This window comes from Macaca thibetana, chromosome 2 (assembly GCF_024542745.1).
Source record: "Macaca thibetana thibetana isolate TM-01 chromosome 2, ASM2454274v1, whole genome shotgun sequence".
Taxonomy (NCBI): Eukaryota; Metazoa; Chordata; class Mammalia; order Primates; family Cercopithecidae; genus Macaca; species Macaca thibetana.
In genome coordinates, this window is record NC_065579.1 from 41,336,940 (window position 1) to 41,356,957 (window position 20,018).

The 20,018-nt window shown below is 44.4% G+C and overlaps 2 protein-coding genes across 4 annotated transcripts in view; one reads left to right on the plus strand and one right to left on the minus strand.

The window, feature by feature from the left end:
- Positions 1–20,018, minus strand: part of PIK3CB (phosphatidylinositol-4,5-bisphosphate 3-kinase catalytic subunit beta) — a 188,594-nt gene that overhangs the window by 141,230 nt on the left and 27,346 nt on the right. For 2 of the 3 annotated variants that reach the window (XM_050779675.1, XM_050779676.1), the window contains exon 2: positions 8,386–8,490. The exons of the other annotated variant lie outside the window; for it this stretch is intronic. The gene's annotated coding sequence lies outside the window, so the exon portion shown is untranslated. The remainder of the gene's footprint in view (positions 1–8,385; positions 8,491–20,018) is intronic. 3 annotated transcript variants of the gene reach the window in all.
- The window catches only part of MRPS22 (mitochondrial ribosomal protein S22), a 601,324-nt gene that overhangs the window by 47,802 nt on the left and 533,504 nt on the right, over positions 1–20,018 (plus strand). The window lies entirely within an intron of this gene.

A 20,018-nucleotide genomic window follows, 5' to 3' on the forward strand; every position in this document is an offset into this window, starting at 1 on the left:
CCAGCACTTTGGGAGGCCGAGACGGGCGGATCACGAGGTCAGGAGATCGAGACCATCCTGGCTAACACAATGAAACCCCGTCTCCACTAAAAATACAAAAAAATTAGCCGGGCGTGGTGGCGGCGCCTGTAGTCCCAGCTACTCGGGAGGCTGAGGCAGGAGAATGGGGGAACCCGGGAGGCGGAGCTTGCAGTGAGCCGAGATCGCGCCACTGCACTCCAGCCTGGGCGACAGAGCGAGACTCCGCCTCAAAAAAAGAAAAAAAAAAAAAAAAAAAAAAAGAAAACAGTGTATGATAAACATTCTTTTAAGGAAATAAACTTAAAACATTCCATTATTCAAAACCACAACTATATTACTGGCTGGGCACGGTGGCTCACGCCTGTAATCCCAGCACTTTGGAAGACCAAGGCAGGCATATCACCTAAGATCAGGAGTCTGAGACCAGCCTGGACAACATGGCAAAACCCTGTCTTTACTAAAAATACAAACATTAGCCAGGCCTGGTAGCACACACCTGTAATCCCAGCTACTTGGGAAGCTGAGGCAGGATAATCGCTTAAACCCGGGAGACTGAGGCTGCAGTGAGCCAAGATCATGCCACTGCACTCAAGCCTGGGTGACAGAGCAAGACTTTGTCTCAAAAAAAAAGTTTTTTGTTTTTTGTTTTTTAAATAAAACCAAACCCAGGCACAGCTGTGGAGAAACTGGAACTCTTGTGTATTGCTGGTGGAAATATAAAATGATATAGCCAGTGTGGAAGACAGCAGGATTGTTCCTCAAAAAATTAAAGCATATGGTGGGTTGTGATGGCTCATGCCTGTAATCCCAGCATGATATTGTTGAGTGCCTACTGTTTCTGGTCCTTTGGAGGCCAAGGCAGGCAGATAGCTTGAGCCAGGTGTTCAAGACCAGCCTGGGCAACGTGGCAAAACACCGTCTCTATTAAAAATACAAAAAATTAGCCAGGTGTGATGGTGGGCACCTATAGTCTCAGCTACTCAGGAAGCTGAGGTGGGAGGATCACTTGAGCATGGGAGGTGGAGGTTGCAGTGAACTATGATTGCACCACTATACTCTAGCCTGGTTGACAGAGTGAGACCCTATCTCGAAAAAAACAAAAAGAAAAATTAAAGCATATGATCCAATATGATCTAATAATCCCACTTCTGGTGATGTATGCAAAAGAAATGAAAGCAGGGATTCACTCAGATTTGTACACCAGTGCTCACAGCAGCACTGGTCACAACAGTCAAAAGGTAGAAACAGCACCAGTGTCACCATCAACAGAGGTATAGACAAAAAAAAATATGGTGTGTACATACAATGGAATATTATTCAGCCTTTTTTTTTTTTTTTTTTTTTTTTGAGACAGAGTCTCTCTCTGTCGCCAGGCTGGAGTATGGTGGCGTGATCTCAGCTCACTGCAACCTCCACCTCCTGGGTTCAGGAGCTTATCCTCACTCAGTCTCCCGAATAGCAGGGACTACAGGCGCAGGCCACCACACCCAGCTAACTTCCATATTTTTAGTAGAGACGGGGTTTCACCATGTTGGCCAGGCTGGTCTCGAACTCCTGACCTCGTGATCCACCTGCCTTGGCCTCCCAAAGTGCTGGGATTACAGGCGTGAGCCACCGGGCCCGGCCTATTCAGCCTTTAAAAGGAATGAAATTCTACTACATACTACAATATGAATGAACCTTAAAAACATAATGCCAAGTATAATAAGTCAGAAAAAAAAGGACAAATATTCTATGAGTCCACTTACACAAGGCACCTGAAGCAGAGTAGTCTAATTCACAGAGACAGAAAATAAAACAGTGGTTTCTCAGGAACTAAAGAAGAGAGGGCAATGAGAACTTATTATTTAATGGGTATAGAGTTTGGTTAGGGATGATGAAAAAGTTCTGGAGATGGACAGGGGTGATGTACTTTTGTGAATGTACTGAATTATACACTTAAAAGCGGTTACATTTTCCCCAGGTGCAGTGACTCACACCTATAATCCTAGCATTTTGTGAGGCCAAGGTGGGCAGATTGCTTGAGCTCAGGAGTTCGAGGCCAGCCTGAGAAACAGGGCAAAAACCTGTCCTCGTTTAAAAAAAAAAAAAAAAAAAAAAAAAGCAAAATGGTAAATGTTATATTGTGTATACTTCACTTTTTTTTTTTTCCCAAAAAAACCCTGAGGCCAGGCACAGTGGTTCATGCCTGTAAGTCCAGCACCTTGGGAGGGCAAAACTGGCGGATCACAAGGTCAGGAGATGGAGACCATCCCAGCTAACACAGTGAAACCCCGTCTCTACTAAAAAAAAAAAAAAAATAGCCAGGCGTGGTGGCAGGCGCCTGTAGTCCCAGCTACTTGGGAGGCTGAGGCAGGAGAATGGCGTGAACCCATGCATGAAGCAGAGCTTGCAGTGAGCCGAGATTGCGCCACTGCACTCCAGCCTGGGCGACAGAGCAAGACTCCGTCTCAAAAAAACAAAAAACAAAAAAAAACAAAAGAAAAAACTCTGAGTCCCAGCTACTCAGGAGGCAGGAGAATCACTTGAACCTGTGAGGCAGAGGTTGCAGTAAGCTGAGATCACACCACTGCACTCCAGCCTGGGCAACAGAGTGAGACTCCTCCTCAAAAACAAAACAAAACAAAACAAAATGAAAAACCTGAAGCTAAATAAACTTGTCCATTATGAACTTACAGGCCCTCTGTGCCTCCAACTCACCTTTTTCTACTCTTCCTACCTCCTTGCAGTGTTCAAAAATCTGTTTTATGGTACACCCTCTTCTCTCATCTTCACTTTCAGATACTTCAAACATCTGACCTCATCGTTGGGTTTTTTTTTTTTGAGACATCTCGCTCTGTCACCCAGGCTAGAGTGCAGTGGTGCAATCTCGGCTCACTGCAATCTCCACCTCTCAGGCTCAAGCAATCCTCCAGCCTCAGTCTCTCGAGTAGCTGGGACTACAGGCATGCACCGCCACACCTAACTAATTTTTACATTTTTTGTGGAGATGGGGTTTTGCCATGTTGCCCAGACTGGTCTGGAACTCAAGTGATCTGCCCACCTCAGCCTCCCCAACTGTTGGGATTACAGGCGTGAGCCACTGTACCTGGCGGCCTCACAGTTCTTCAACCTCAAGTTATACCTCTCAGCCACAGCTTGACCTTTCACCTCCCACCTCACTCCTGGATCTGCAGCTCCACCATCACACAGAAGAAAAACCAAAGGCCTGACTCTGGTCTAACACCTGACTCAAGCCTCTACCACATTCACTACGATGATGTCAGCTCCTACTACCTCCACCCTCACTTACTTCAGTGCAGTCCCACTGGCCCTTGTGCAGCTCATAAAACACATCAAGCACGTCCAGCCTCGAACACTTTGTATTTAAGTTCCTTCAGTCTCAAATGCCCTCCCCACCCTATTCAAAATACCCAGAGGGCCTGCTCCCTCACTTCATTTAGAGCTGTCAACTCAAATGTCACCTAATCAGAGAGGTCTTCCCTAACTTCACCTTAGTAAACGTACCCCTCCTTCAATGTCTACCTTTCCCTAATATATTTCCATACCTTCATGACAATAGCAAACAAGGTATAAATCTTCAAAATAGCACTTATCACCACCCAACATATTATATAGTAGGCCCTCCATATCTGTGTGTTCTGTATCAGTGGGTGCCACATCCGTGAATTCAACCAACTATGAATTGAAAATATTGGATGGGGGCCAGGCATGGTGGTGCATGCCTGTAATCCCAGCTACTCTGGAGGCTGAGGCAGGAGAATCGCTTGAACCAGGGAGGTGGAAGTTGCAGTGAGCTGAGATTGCGCCACTGCACTCCAGCCTGGGCAACAAAAAATTTTAAAAACAAAAGAAAATATTGGATCAGGTAATGGTTCTGTTGTGCCTGTACTAAACATGTACAGACTTTTTTCTATTATCATTATTCCCTAAATAATACAGTAACACCTATTCAAAGGCATTTACACTGTATCAGGTATTATAATTTTTTTTCATTTTCCAGGTTACCATTGAGATAATTTTTGTTTTTTGAGATGGGGTCTCGCTCTGTTGCCCAGGCTGAAGTGCAGTGGTGGCATCTGGGCTCACTGCAGCCTCGGCCTCCTGTGCTCAAGCAATCCTCCCACTTCAGCCTCCCAAGTAAGCAAGACTGCAGGCATTCGCCACCATGCCTGCCTAATTACAGGTGTGAGCCACTGTACTTAGCTTGCATGTAGTTTAAATATTAAAGAGAGTGATTACGTTTTTACTCAGAAGAGGTAAGAGGTTTGACTCAGATCAAAGACATAGGTAGAGGGTTTAGCTCTTATCAGAGTAGCAATCTTTCTGCTTAGAAACTAGAGGACTGGAAAAGAGGATATACTAAGGAATTTTTAGGCAAAGAGGAAGAAGTTGTAGGATTTCTTTTCTCCTTCTCTTTCTCTCTCCCTCCCCTCCAACAGGGTCATACCTCTGTTGCCCAGACTGGAGTGCAGTGGTGCAATTATAGCTTGCTACAACCTTGAACTCCAGGGCTCGTGAAATCTTCCCACTTCAGCTTCCTGAGTAGCCAATACTGCAGGTGTGTGCCACCACACCCAGCTAAGTGTAGGATTTCCTATCTTACTTTTTTAATAATGTAGGGATTGAGGTTATCTGTTCGGCATATAGTTAATTAGTGGTGAGGTTGGGATCCTGGGAGAAGAAAGCATTTAGGAAAAACATTGTAGGGCAGCTACCAAATTCACCAAATATTTACTGACCACCTGCATTGTGCCAGGCACTCTTGTAGACAAGATTAGTGTCCTTGTGGAGCTAATCACTGGAGTGAACAAAAACAATACTAAATTGTAATGTGATATGAAAAGAATTAAAATATGGCAGTTGACAGTGACTGGTTGTCTTCTACTGAGGAGGTGACATTAAGATCTGAAAGACAAGAATTTAGCCAAGCTAAAAGAAAATCAAGCTATGTAAGTTTAAACCTCGCCGGGCGTGGTGGCTCCCGCGTGTAATCCTAGCACTTTGGGAGGCCAAGGTGGGCTGATCACGTGAGGTCAGGAGTTTGGGACCACCCCGCCAACATGGTGAAACCCCGTCTCTACTAAAAATACAAAAATTAGCTGAGCATGACGGCACATGCCTATAATCCCAGCTACTCGGGAGACTGAGGCAGGAGAACTGCTTGAATCTGGGAGGTGGAGGTTGCAGTGAGCCGAGACCGCACCGCTGCACTCTAGCCTAGGTGTCACAGCGAGACTCTGTCTCAAAAAAAAGTTTAAACCTCAAAGTGGAAATGAGCTGATTGTGTTTGAGGAATGGAAAGAATTTCAGTGTTTCTGCAATAAGGTGGATGAGGACCATAGTGTCATGAGATGAGATTAAAGAATTTGACTGGGCACAGTGGCTCACATCTGTAATCCCAGCACTTTGGGAAGCCAAAGCAGGAGGATCGCTTGAGGCTGGGAGTTTGAAACCCGCCTGAGCAACATACTGAGACCCCATCTCTTAAAAAAATTTCATATTGAAGTAGGCAGAGCCAGGCCACGTAGTATTCTGTGGCTGTGGTAAGATGTTTAGACTCTAAGTCTTTTGAGGGTTTTTTTTTTGTTTTTTTTTTTTTTTTAGACAGAGTTTCACTCTTGTTGCCCAGGCTGGAATGCAATGCCGCGATCTCAGCTTACTGCAACCTCCGCCCCCCAGGTTCAAGTGATTCTTCTGCCTCAGCCTCCTAAGTAGCTGGGATTACAGGCACCCACCACCATGCCCAGCTAATTTTTTGTATTATTAGTAGAGATCAGGTTTCACCGTATTGGCCAGGCTGGTCTCTAACTCCAGACCTCAGGTGATCCACCTGCCTTGGCTTCCCAAAGTGCTGGGATTACAGGCGTAAGCCACCGCACCTGGCATCTTGTGAGTTTTTTGTTTTTTTTTTTTAAAGATGGAGTCGCGCTCTGTCTCCCAGGCTAGAGTGCAGTGGTGCGATCTTGGCTCACTGCAATCTCCGTCTCCCGGGTTCACGCCATTCTCCTGCCTCTGCCTCCCATGTAGCTGGGACTACAGGCGCCCGCCACCACGCCCGGCCAATTTTTGTATGTTGTTTAGTAGAGATGGGGTTTCACCGTGTTAAGCCAGCATGGTCTCGATCTCCTGACCTCATGATCTGCCCGCCTCGGCCTCCCAAAGTGCTGGGATTACAGGCGTGAGCCACTATGCCCGGCCATCTTGTAAATTTTTAAGCATAAAAGTGATATGATATGATATATGCCTTAGAGTCCTCTGTTTTATTGAAGATGAATTACAGGTGCAGAATCGAAGCACAAAGGTCAATTAAGAGGCTGTTGCAACTGACCAGGCCAGAGACGATGGTGGAGAAACTTAATATGATTGCTGAGCAATAGTAAAGGCCTAGTTTGAGATAAGCTAGCATGACATGGCAGGCAGTACGAATTTAGATAGCATAACCTTTTAGGTAAACATGAGAAATTTGACACTGGTAGTTGAAATAACTGTCTATGAGATGCAGGATTGATAAAGGGTATGCATCAAGGCACTGGAGACCATTATAGATTGAATACATATTTACGGAGCATGTACTAATATACCAAGAACTCTGCTACCTGCTAGGGTTACAACAGTGAACAAAAACAGAGGTCCATTTCTCATGGAGTTGATATTCTAATGAGGACAGAGAAGATAAACAATAAATATATAGTCACCTGTGGTATCTGTGGGGAATTGTTTCCAGGACCCTTGTGGATACCAAAATCCAGAAATGCTCAAGTTCCTGATATAAAATTGTATAGTCTTTGCATACAACCTATGCATACCTTCTTGTATACTTTAAATCACCTCTTGCTGGGTTAGCATGGTGGTTTACACCTGCAATCCCATCAGGAGGCTGAGGCAGGAGGATCACTTGAGCCCAGAAGTGATCGCATCACTGGACTCCAGCCTGAGTGACAGACTGAGACCCCATTTTCCTAAAAAAAAAAAATTATCTCGGCCGGGCTCACGCCTGTAATCCCAGCACTTTGGGAGGCCAAAGCGGGCAGATCACCTGAGGTCAGGAGTTCGAGACCAGCCTGGCCAACATGGTAAAACCCCGTCTCTACTAAAAATACAAAATTAGCGGAGCATAGTGGTGGCCGCCTGTAATCCCAGCTACTTGGGAGGCTGAGGCAGGAGAATCACTTGAACCCGGGAGGTGGAGGTTGCAGTGTGCCAAGGTTATGGTACAGCACTCCAGCCTAGGTGACAGAGCATGAGACTCTGTCTTAAAAAAAAAAAAAAAAAAAAAAAAAAAAAGGCCCGGCACAGTGGCCCATGCCTGTAATCCCAGCACTTTGGGAGGCTGAGGCGGGCAGATCACCTGAGGTCAGCAGGTCGAGACCAGCCTGGCCAACATGGTGAAACTCCGTCTCTACTAAAAATACAAAAATTAGCCGACATGATGGCACATGCCTATAATCCCAGCTACTCGGGAGGCTGAGGCTGGAGAATCACTTGAACATGGGAGGCAGAGGTTGCAGTGAGCCAAGATCATGCCACTGCACTCCAGCCTACATGACAGAGCAAGACTGTCTCAAAAAAATAAAAATAAAAATAATTGGGCATTAATTGATCTATAGGAGATTTGAACCAGATATATGGTTACCCTAACTATAACTCCAGTGCTTAAGGAAGTGATGGCTGCAGCTATATCACATATGGGTTTAATAAATAAATTAGCTAAAATATTCAGGTTTTATCACCTCCTCTTTACTCTTCACTCCATTGCAAGCTGATTTTCAGCCATAAACAGCATCCTGAAATGGTCCCTGCTGGGATCATCAATGAATTCCTAAATGCCAAATCCAAAAGTTTCTTCAGTTCTCAACTAACCTGCCTAAAGAGCTTTCAACACTACTGACCCTCCTCTCTGCTTCATGAAGCTCTGTTCTTAACTCTGTAGGAAACACAATCCTCCATAACAGACTATCTTCAAACAAGAGCTAGCATCCCCCCACTCCCACTCCCTACCATATAGGTTAACTAAAAGTTATAATCTGCTGGGAGCAGTGGCTCATGCCTGTAATCCTAGCACTTTGGGAGGCCAAGGTGGGCGGATCACTTGAGGTCAGGAGTTCAAGACCAGCCTGGCCAACAGGGTGAAACCCCATCTCTACTAAAAATACAAAAAAAATTTGCCAGGCATTGTGGCATGTGCCTGTAATCCCAGCTACTCAGGAAGCTGAGGCAGGAGAATTGCTTGAAACCAGGAGACAGAGGTTGCAGTCTGCACTCTAGCCTGGGCAACACAGCAAGACTCCACCTCAAAAAAAAAAAAAGATTTATACTCTAACCAATATATAAATAATTACAAATACAAAATCGGATACTTACCTAAGAATGATCACCCCCATTTCAGTCTTTTAGGAAAACAGATGACATTACTTATTTTTTAAAAGTGACGTTTTCATGGAAGACTTTTTCCAGTTAAAAGATACACTACAAAAAAGGTTGAAGACAGAAGTATTAATCTAAATGGGCTAAATTAATTCAGGTAAATTTTATTACTTATATATGTAATCGCTTGTTAATGCTACACTTTTTTAAAATATGTAGGTTGAAGATCTAATGAGGTTGAAGATCTTTGCTCTCAGATTTTGGCCATTTTCTTATTGGATTGGATTTTTCTAATTATTAGGCTTTATATATTCAGGACCAGGACAGACAACATAATTTGCAGAGCACAGTGCAAAATAAAAATGTGAGGCCTTTTCACCAAGATGGCACCAAAGAGAAAAAAGAAGCCCTGCCCCTCCCAAAGCTGAAGCCAAAACAAAGGCTTCAAAAGCCAAAAACACACTGCTGAAAGATATCTGCATGCTACCCACCTTCAGGCTGCCCCAAGACACTGCAGCCAAAATATCCTAGGAAGAGCACTCCCAAGAAAAACAGGCTTAACCCTGACCAATGAGAAGACGGAAGACCACACCACACTTGCATTAGTTGTGTATGTCAAAGCCAACAAGCGCCAGATCAAACAAGCTGTGAAGAAGCTCTAGGACACTGACATGGCCCAGGTCAACACAGGATCGGATCTGACAGAGAGAAGGCATATGTTCAACAGATTCCTGACTATGATGCTTTGAATGTTGCCAACAAAACTGGAATAACCTAAACTGAGTTCAGCTGGCAAATTCCAAATATAAATTTTTCACCATAAAAATATTTTAAAATAAGTAAATAAAAATGTTGGACTACTTTTTCAAAAATTAAGAATTTCAAGACAGTGACAGCTTACCAATAAACTAAGCACAGGAACCATCTAAATGAGGGGTCCTGCGTGACTGCACAGATTGCACACCCATGAAGCCAGCCCTGGTTAGGACACTAATTCCCTATTACATATATTACAATTATTTTTCCCAAAATGTGCGCCATGTTTTCACTTTCTTTAAGGTGTCTTTTGATGAAGATGAATTTTTTAAATGAGAGGAACATTATAAAACAAATTTCAGAACAATTTCAAAGTACATTAAGCTGATTGTTTTTCCAAAAGTAAGAAAATTGGTGAACTCAAAAATAACAAACTTGTTTATTCAGGATGTTGATAGCGGGGGAGACTATGAATGTGTCGGTATGGTTATGACTGTGTAGGGTAATGGGTGTATGTGAAAACTCTCTGTACCCCTGCTCAACTTTGCTGTGAACCTAAAACTACTCCTAAAAATAAAATCCAGGGCCAGAAGTGGAGGCATGTGCCTGTGATCCAGTTACTCAGAGGCCAAGGTGGAAAGACCACTTGAATCCAGGAGGCCCAGGTTGCAGTGAATCACGATCGCACCACTGCACTCCAGCCTGGGCAACAGAAATAGACTCTGTCTCAAAAAAAAAAAAAAAAAGGGCCGGGCGCGGTGGCTCAAGCCTGTAATCCCAGCACTTTGGGAGGCCGAGACGGGCGGATCACGAGGTCAGGAGTTCGAGACCATCCTGGCTAACACGGTGAAACCCCGTCTCTACTAAAAAATACAAAAAACTAGCCGGGCGAGGTGGCGGGCGCCTGTAGTCCCGGCTACTCGGGAGGCTGAGGCAGGAGAATGGCGTAAAAACCCGGGAGGCAGAGCTTGCAGTGAGCTGAGATCCGGCCACTGCACTCCAGCCTGGGCGACACAGCGAGACTCCGTCTCAAAAAAAAAAAAAAAAAAAAGAAAAGAAAAAGAAAAAGAAAAAAAAAATCCTATACACTCTATGGAAAGATTGTCCGTGTAAATCTCTATTCTTAAGTGAAAAACACACTGTGCAAGGGGGAAGGTGGGAAAACCAATTTGCGAAATAACAGCTATAATATGCTACCTTTGAGATTGGTGGATTGTAGGGTAAAGATAGAAAGAAACAAGAATCTGGCCGGGCGCGGTGGCTCAAGCCTGTAATCCCAGCACTTTGGGAGGCCGAGATGGGCGGATCACGAGGTCAGGAGATCGAGACCATCCTGGCTAACACGGTGAAACCCCGTCTCTACTAAGAAATACAAAAAAATAGCCGGGCGAGGTGGCGGGCGCCTGTAGTCCCAGCTACTCGGGAGGCTGAGGCCGGAGAATGGCGTGAACCCGGGAGGCGGAGCTTGCAGTGAGCTGAGATCCGGCCACTGCACTCCAGCCTGGGCTACAGAGCGAGACTCCGTCTCAAAAAAGAATCTGTAGTTATTTATTTATCTGTTTTTGTTTTTTTTTTGAGACAGCCTGTTGCCCATGCTGGAGTGTGGTGGCACAATAGCGGCTCACTGCACCCTAGACCTCCCTGGCCTCAGATGATCCTCCAGTTCAGCCTCCCTAGTAGCTGGGACTACAGAGGCACACCACCACGCCCAGCTAATTTTTGTATTTTTTGTAGAGACGGTTTCACCACGTTGCCCAGACTGGTCTTGAACTCCTGGGATCAAGTGATCCACCTGCCTCGGCCTCCCAAAGTTCTGAGATTACATGCCCAAGCCATTGTACCTGGCCAGAATCTGTATTTTGGGGGGGTTTTTTTTTTTTTTTTTTTGAGACAGAGTCTCGCTCTGTCACCCAGGCTGGAGTGCAGTGGCGCAATATCGGCTCACTGCAAGCTCCGCCTCCCGGGTTCACGCCATTCTCCGGCCTCAGCCTCCCGAGTAGCTGGGACTACAGGCGCCTGCCACCACGCCCGGCTAATTTTTTGTATTTTCAGTAGAGACGGAGTTTCACCGTGTTAGCCAGGATGGTCTCGATCTCCTGAACTCATGATCCACCCACCTTGGCCTCCCAAAGTGCTGAGATTACAGGCGTGAACCACCGTGCCCCGCCTTTTTTTTCTTTTTTTTTTTTGAGACGGAGTCTAACTCTGTTGCCCATGCAGGAGTGCAGTGGCATGATCTCGGCTCCTGCAACCTCTGCCTCCCAGGTTCAAGCGATTCTCCTGTCTCAGTCTCCCAAGTAGCTAGGATTACAGACGCGCAACACCAAGCCCGGCTAATTTTTGTATTTTTAGTAAAGACAGGGTTTCACCATGTTGGTCAGGCTGGTCTTGAACTCCTGACCTCGTGATCCACCCACCTCAGCCTCCCAAAGTGCTGGGATTACAGGCGTGAGCCACTGCGCTGGGCCCAGAATCTGTATTTTTATTGTCTTTATTTATATAAAGAAACTCTAGAAGGTTACATGAGAAACTGAACAATAGTTTCCTGGGTGGGGTGGAGTGTTGGAGGAATGGTGTGAATAGAAACAGGGCAGCTGAGGGATATAGGTGGGAGAGAGATTTTCCACTGTTTTTTTGTATTTAGAAGTATTTATAACTCCAGGATAATCTATTACTACCATACACAGATTAGTAAATAAATGAACCAAAATAGGGCCTAAATACTATCAACACAAACACACAATAACAGGGCCTATTCTTTTACTATCTCTGGAACTAAGACCTTAGCACTGCCCACCTCACTAAAGTCATCAACCCAAGATCTCTAACACTAGTCCCCTTGAAAAAGGATATTTTCTCCATAATTCCATGTTGCTTCTCTCAGGGTCAGGGTCAACTTTTTCTCCTCTAGCTATACAAATCCTCCTGTCTCTTCTGAACAAAAGCCTCACCAAGCCAGGCACAGAGATGTAAGCCTGTAATCCAGTTACTTGGGAGGCCAGAGGATCACTTGCGCCCATAAGTTCAAGACCAGCCTGGGCAACATGGCGAAACCCAATCTCTACTAAAAATACAAAAATTAGCTGGGCACGGTGGCATATGTCTATAATCCCAGCTACTCAGGACGCTGAGGCTATGCTGTTCCAACACCCTCCAAATCTGCGTCTCTACTTCAAATCTTACCTTTTTTTTTTTTTTTTTTTGAGTCTCACTGTCGCCCAGGCTAGAGTGCAGTGGTGCGATCTCAGCTTACTGCAACCTCTGCCTCCCAGGTTCAAGCAATTCTCCTCCCAAGAGGCTGGGATTACAGGTGCCTGCTACCACACCCAGCTACTTTTTTTGTGTGTGTTTTAGTAGAGATGGGGTTTCACCATATTGGCCAGGCTGGTCTTGAACTCCTGACCTTGTGATAGGCCCACCTTGGCCTCCCAAGTCAAATCTTACCTCTCTACAATTAATGCGCACCATATCAACCAGAATGTACCTTGTACAGCATAAATCAGATCACCGGCGTGATCTGCTTAAAACCTTCCAAAGGCTTCCTGCTGTAACCCTACCTGCATTACAACTATGAACTACTAAGACCCTACATGATATTAAAAATGACCTACCCTGTATGAACTGGTATCTGTCTACAACTAACCTCATCTTTTTTCTTGTTTTTTTGTTTGTTTTTGAGACAGTGTCTTGCTCTGTCACCCAGCCTGTTGTGCCGCGGCACGATCACTGTTCACTGCAGCCTCAACCTCCTAGGCTCTAGGGATCCTCCCACCTCAGCCTCCCTAGTAGCTAAGACTACAGGCATGTGCCACCACGCCTGCCTAATTTTTGTTATTTTTTTGCAGAGACAGGGTTTTACCATGTTGGTCTTGAACTCCTGCGCTCAAGCAATCCACCCACTTCGGCCTCTCAAAGTGCTGGGATTACAGGCATAAGCTGACATGCCAGGCCCTGACCTCATCTGCTTTCCTCTTCATTCAACTACTCTCTAGCCTTACTGGTATATTTTCTCTTCCTCACATTTTGTTCCTAATGTAGGGCTCTTGTACATGCTGTTCCTTCCGTTTGCAATGTGCTGCCTCCAGGTCTTCTGTTCATAACATTTATGTTTTAACTCAAAGTTACCTCTTCTAAGAGGCATTCTATATAGTCTCACAGTTAAGATAGCAACCTAGGTCATTATCTACCACATTACTTTATCATCTTTATAATATTTATTAATAATCACAATTCTCATTTATTAATATAAATACTTCTTCTACTGGAGAATAGAAGAGTCTTAAGGATAACTTTTAACCCATGACACTATTTTTTTTTTTTAAACAGTCTTTGTCACCGAAGCTGGAGTGTAGTGGTGCAATCATGGCTCACTGCAGCCTTGACCTCCTGGGCTCTAGGGATCCTCCCACTTCAGCCTCTTGAGTAGCTGGGACTACAGACGTGTGCCACCACACCCAGCATCTTTTTTTTTTTTGTAGGGATGGGGTCTACTATGTGGTACAGGCTGGTCTCAAACTTCAGGGCTCAAGCAATCCTCCCACCTCAGGCTCTGAAAGTGCTGGGATTACAGGCTTGGGCCACTGCACCCAGCTACAACTCTATTATTATTATTTTTGAGATGGAGTCTCACTCTATCACCCACGCTGGAGTGCAGTGGTGCAATCTTGGCTCACTGCAATCTCCATCTTCTGGGTTCGAGTGATTCTACTGCCTCAGCCTCCTAAGTACTTGGGATTACAGGTGTGCGCCACCACGCCCAGCTAATTTTTGTAGTTTTAGTAGAGATAGGATTTTGCCACATTGGACAGGCTGGTCTTGGACCTCCTGACCTCAGGTTATCTGCCCACCTAGGCCTCCCAAAGTGCTGGGATTACAGGCGTGAGCCACTGTGCCCGGCCTATTTTTTAACTTTTCTATTAATTCTCAATTATTTCAAAATCACATATATATAAATTTCACACTAAAACAGAACAGATTCAGGAAGCATTTTTAAAAATCCCCCATGCCCTTTCTTCGTACTCAATGTATTATGTAGGATGTAGCCCACTTATTACAGTAAGTTCAATAAAAGTTTACCTATTCTCAAACAGGTAATTAGGGGTAAGACTTCTAACAAAATTCTCTAGGCACAGTAAAAATGAAATGAGAAGTCAAAAAAGCAAGTAGAACAGGTACCCATAATAATGAAATGAGGTGATATAGAGCAAGAGTATTATTTTAAAAATAACAATAATCTACACAGGAATGAGCAGTTGTACCATAGTAATTTGTATCAAATATCAGAGCCTCCCCATTTTATGTTCACTGTGTGCTTCTGGATCATGCCACAGCCATTATCAATGCATTAAATGGATAAAATTACCCATATTCAAAGTTGTAAGAATGACAGAAGAGGTGTATGTTTATAGTTGAAAACAGTCACAGGCCAGGTGCAGTGGCTCATGCCTGTAATTCTAAAGCTTTGAGAGGCTAAGGAAGCAGGACTGCTTAAGCACAGGAGTTGGAGGACAGCCTGGACGACATAGCAGATCTCATCTCTAAAAAAAAATAAAAATAAAAATTAGCCGGGCGCAGTGGCTCACACCTGTAATTCCAGCACTTTGGGAGGCCAAGGCAGGGGGATCAGGAGGTCAAGAGATTGTCCTGGCCAACATGGTGAAACCTTGTCTCTACTAAAAACACAAAAATTAGCCGGGTGTGGTGGCGCATGCCTGTAGTCCCAGCTACTTGGGAGGCTGAGGCAAAAGAATCACTTGAACCTGGGAGGCAGAGATTGCAGTGAGCTGAGATTGGGCCACTGCACTCCAGCCTGGCAACAGAGCTAGACTGCGTCTCAAAAAAAGAAAAAAGAAAAAAAAATAGCTGGGTGTGTTGGTACACACCTGTAATCCTAGCCACTTGGGAGGCTGACGCGGATCACCTGAACGTAGTTCAATGCTGCAGTAAACTATGATGGTGCCACTGAACTCCAGCCTGGGCAAAGCAGCAAGATCCTGTTTCTAAAAACAAAAACAAAAAAGGAGAAAAAGAAAGAAGGACAGAAAAGGGGGGCCAGGCACAGTTACTAAACACCTATAATCCCAGAACTTTGGGAGGTCGAAGTGGGTGGATCACTTGAGATCAGGAGTTCAAGACCAGCCTGGCCAACATAGTGAAACTCTGTCTCTACTAAAAATACAAAAAACAAAAACAAACAAACAAAAATTGCCAGGCATGGTGGCGGGTGCCTATAAACCAAGTTACTCGGAAGGCTGAGGCAGGAGAACTGCTTGAACCCAGGAGGTGGAGGTTGCAGTGAGCCAAGATCGCAGCACTGCACTCTAGCCTGTATGACAGAGACTCCATCTCAAAAAAAAGAAAAAAGAAAAAAGAAAGAAAGAAAAGGGAAGGGGGAAAGCAGAAAGGGGAAAGGATAGAGGAGGAAAGGAAAGGAGGGAAAGAGGGTGGGAGGGAGGGATTCTCATCTCTATTGAGATATTAACAAGTTACCTTGCCTGTGGAAAACTCCATTGTTAATTTGTGAGGGAAAAAAAGAGAGAAAAAAGGTCAAAAAATGTCAGTATTGTTATTTAAAAAAAAAAAGTTACGGCCGGGCGTGGTGGCTCACGCCTGTAATCCCAGCACTTTGGGAGGCTGAGGCAGGTGGATCACAAGGTCAGGAGATCGAGACCATCCTAGCTGACACAGTGAAACCCCGTCTCTACTAAAAATACAAAAAATTAGCTGGGCGTGGTGGCGGGCGCCTGTAGTCCCAGCTACTCGGGAGGCTGAGGCAGGAGAATGGCGTGAACCCGGGAGGCGGAGCTTGCAGTGAGCCGAGATTGTGCCACTGCACTCCAGCCTGGGTGACAGAGCGAGACTCTGTCTCAAAAAAAAAAAAAAAAAAAAAAAAAAAAAACGGTTTGGACCTTCCAGAGCTCAGGGACCTCTCGGGGTCCCCGTTTTGTATTTTGAGTACCAATCCTGCTCTATTCTGTGATCCACAATACCCTAGATAGGATCTATATCTATCATTTGTATTTACCCCAACATATCAGAATTATCTGTTCATTTGCCAGTCTCTCTTGAAGTTTCTTAAAACTAAAACCATGAGCCATGAACCTTCTTCAACTTTGCAACCCCAGTGCCTCATACAGCACACAACACATATCCTCTCAATAAATGTTGGATATAGGAAAATATTCACACACTCTAATATATTAATATAAAGGTGTATGTGAATAAAGCGGAGTTTCCCATGGCCAACTCTTTAGCTAAAAGAAATGTAGGAAAGAAAAATCTTACGATAAACTGACAGCAATGTCAGAAGTAGAATAAAAGATACAGTCAAACCTGGTATGACCACATTAGATCAGACCTTTTCAGAAAGTTCAGCCCTGAGGAAACAAGGAAAGCAGATCCTAAAGGGCATCTTAAACTGTAAACAAACACCCACTGCTCCAGTCTTCCACCAGAATAAAAAGTATCCACCTCTGCAAGCAAACAATTAAACCACTGTTTTTAAAAAGGTTGGGAAGGGAGGTGGTGTCAAGGCAGGGAGAGTACCAGAGACTAGATGACTAAGAAAGAACACAAACAAGTATCCTCAACTTATGAAACTTATGTATATTTTAAATCTTGTCTAATTAGAATATGACAAAACACATTTTCCTGTCTTTATTTGCATTAGTTTTTAAATCAATGCCTCTTTCCATTTATATGAATGACCCCCATCCTCCCAATCCAAGTAAACACCAACATGATAGCATTACTGAACACAGGACACACATTTGCCTCTCTTGCTTATTATTACACGTGGCCCAGTACCTTGATGCTTAACAAATATATCTAGATTGTTCATTAATTGGATATCTGAAACAGCACTTGGGCCAAGGGAAAAGAATTCCTTTTGCAGAAAAGTCCTGGGATGAGGCGGAGGCAAGGTGTCATATAAGCCAAGACACAAAAGAAGCTCTTGGAAGAGGCTCAGGTGTGAAGGGAAAATTCTATGCTGAGTTTTACCACAAAGGCACTAGGGAAGTCACTGGAGCTGATGGCCTCCTTCTCTGGGCCTCCATTCTCAAACACAACATGAAGCTCTAAAATGCTTAGCTCTCTACCTTGATTTTCAGAAAGTCTCTGTGGCTTGTCTATCTAGGAAAGCTCCAGCCTTCTCAGGAGAATAAATTTGACATTCCAAAGGTGTGAATTTTGACCAGAATCAATTCACTGGAGGCCCACATCAACACAGCAAAGCATTCAATTATTGTTAGATAATTTACAAACAGGTTAATACTGTTTCCACATCTTCTAGATAACAGCAAAGCATTCAATTATTGTTAGATAATTTACAAACAGGTTAATACTGTTTCCACATCTTCTAGATAAGAAAATAGGTATAAAAGCAACTTGACAGGCCAGGTGCAGTGGTTCACACTTATAATCCCAGCACTCTGGGAGGCAGAGGCAGAAGGATTGCTTGAGCCCAGAACAACATAGCAAGACTCCACCTCTACAAAAAATAAAAAAAATTTAAAAAAAAAATAAAAAAAGAAGTAACCTCACAAATCACTTGGCCTCTTATAGAGAAAAAATACATTAATATTTTATTTAAAAAAACAGGCCAGGCATGGTAGTTCATACCTATAATCCTAGCACTTTGGGAGGCCAAGGCAAGAGGATGGCTTGAGCCCAGGAGTTCAAGACCAGCCTGGGCAATAGAGCAAGAGCCCCTCGCTACAAAAAAATTAAAAATCAGCCAGGCGGCAGGGCGTGGTGGCTCACGCCTGTAATCCCAGCACTTTGGGAGGCTGAGGCAGGTGAATCACTAGGTCAGGAGATCGAGACCAACCTGGCTAACACAGTGAAACCCTGTCTCTACTAAAAATACAAAAAAATTAGCCAGGTGTCGTGGTGGGCACCTGTAGTCCCAGCTGCTCGGGAGGCTGAGGCAGGAGAATGGCGTGAACCCAGGAAGTGGAGTTTGCAGTGAGCCAAGATCATGCCACTGCACTCCAGCCTGGGAGATAAAGCAAAACTCCGTCTCAGAAAAAAAAAAAAAAAATCAGCCAGGCAAGGTGGCACATGTCTGTAGTACCAGCTACTCAGGAGGCTGAGGTGGAAGCATCGCTTTTGCCCAAGAAGGTTGAGGCTGCAGTGAGTCGTGATCATGCCACTGCACTCAGCCTGAATGACAGAGTGAGATCGTGTCTCAAAAAAAACAAAAGAGCAAAAAGTCTGGAAACTATGGCTTTTAAATTAAGTGGACACAATGATGTTTTTATTCTCATCTGATATTCTTAACAACTCTTAACAAAATCGCTGTAAAATAAGCTAAAATGTAAATCTAAATCACTAAATGCAAGACGCAATTGCTTAAGAATTCTTAATTTTACAATTTCTTTCCAAAGTATGCTGAAAGCAGCCTTTAGAAAACTCAGTATGGCAGGGCACAGTGGCTCATGTCTATAGTCCCAGCACTTTGGGAGGCCAAGGCAGGAAGATCACGAGGTCAAGAGATTAAGACCAACCTCACTAACACGGTGAAAACCCATCTCTACTAAAAATACAAAATAATTAGCCGGGCGTGGTGGTGGGCACCTGTAGTACCAGCTACTTGGGAGGCTGAGGCAGAATGGCGTGAACCTAGGAGGCGGAGCTTGCAATGAGCAGAGATCATGCCACTGCACTCCAGTATGGGCGACAGAGCAAGACTGTCTCAAAAAAACCCAAAAAAACAAAACCAAAAAAAACGGATTTAGGATGCACATCTTCTCTTTTTTTTTTTTTTTTTGGGATGGAGTCTCGCTCTGTTGCCAGGCTGGAGTACAGTAGCGCAATCTCGGCTCACTGCAACCTCCGCATCCCCGGTCCAAGCGAGTCTCCTGCCTCAGCTTCCTGAGTAGCTGGTATTACAGGCATGCCCCACCATACCAGGCTAATTTTTGTATTTTTAGTAGAGACGGGGTTTCACCACGGTGGCCAGGATGGTCTCAATCTCTTGACCTCCTGATCCTCCCACCTTGGCCTCCCAAAGTGCTGGGATTACAGGCATGAGCTACCGCGCCCGGCCCCATCTTCCATTCTTCCCCTTCCAAAAAGAATCAGAACTTCCTTAATTAGATCAGCAGAGCAATAGTTTCTTCAAGATTGAGAAAGCTGTGCTAATATAATTATACACATATCAATGGTTTATTTATTAAATCTTCAGTGATTTTTTCAGACTCTAAGAGAAATCAGCCAGGTGAGGTAGCTCACACCTGTAACCCAGCACTTTGGGAGGCCAAGGTGGGCAGATCACTTGAGGTCAGAAGTTCGAGATCAGCCTGGCCAACATGGCGAAACCCTGTCTCAACCAAAAATACAAAAATTAGCCAGGTGTGGTGATGCACGCCTGTAGTCCCAGCTACTCTGTAGGCTGAGGCAGAATTGCTTGAACTCAGGAGGCAGAGGTTGTAGTGAGCTGAGATTGCACCACCACGTTCTAGCCTGGGCGACAGAGTGAGACTCCATCTCAAAAATAAAAATAAAAAAAAAAAGATCACTGTTATATTATTCACCCACATGATAACTAAACATGCTCAGCAGAACAGGGAGTTCCAAGAGTGACATAGTTGTATTGGACAACGCTAGAACTGAAGAGGGGAAGCTCTGAACCTCAAACAAATTGAGGCCTGCTTATTCAGGATTGCTCTAGAAAAATTAGACTTGAAAAGAGACCAATGGAAGGTAAACAGCTAGAATGGCCAGCAGCAAAATAAGCTTGTATTAGGAGAATAGTGAAAAAATAAAGATTTCTTAGATGGAATCACCCTGGGAAATAAGTCAACTTGCCAATGGTGATACTGTATACAGCTGGACATTGAAGAATACCACTCTTAAAATACAAGAAACTG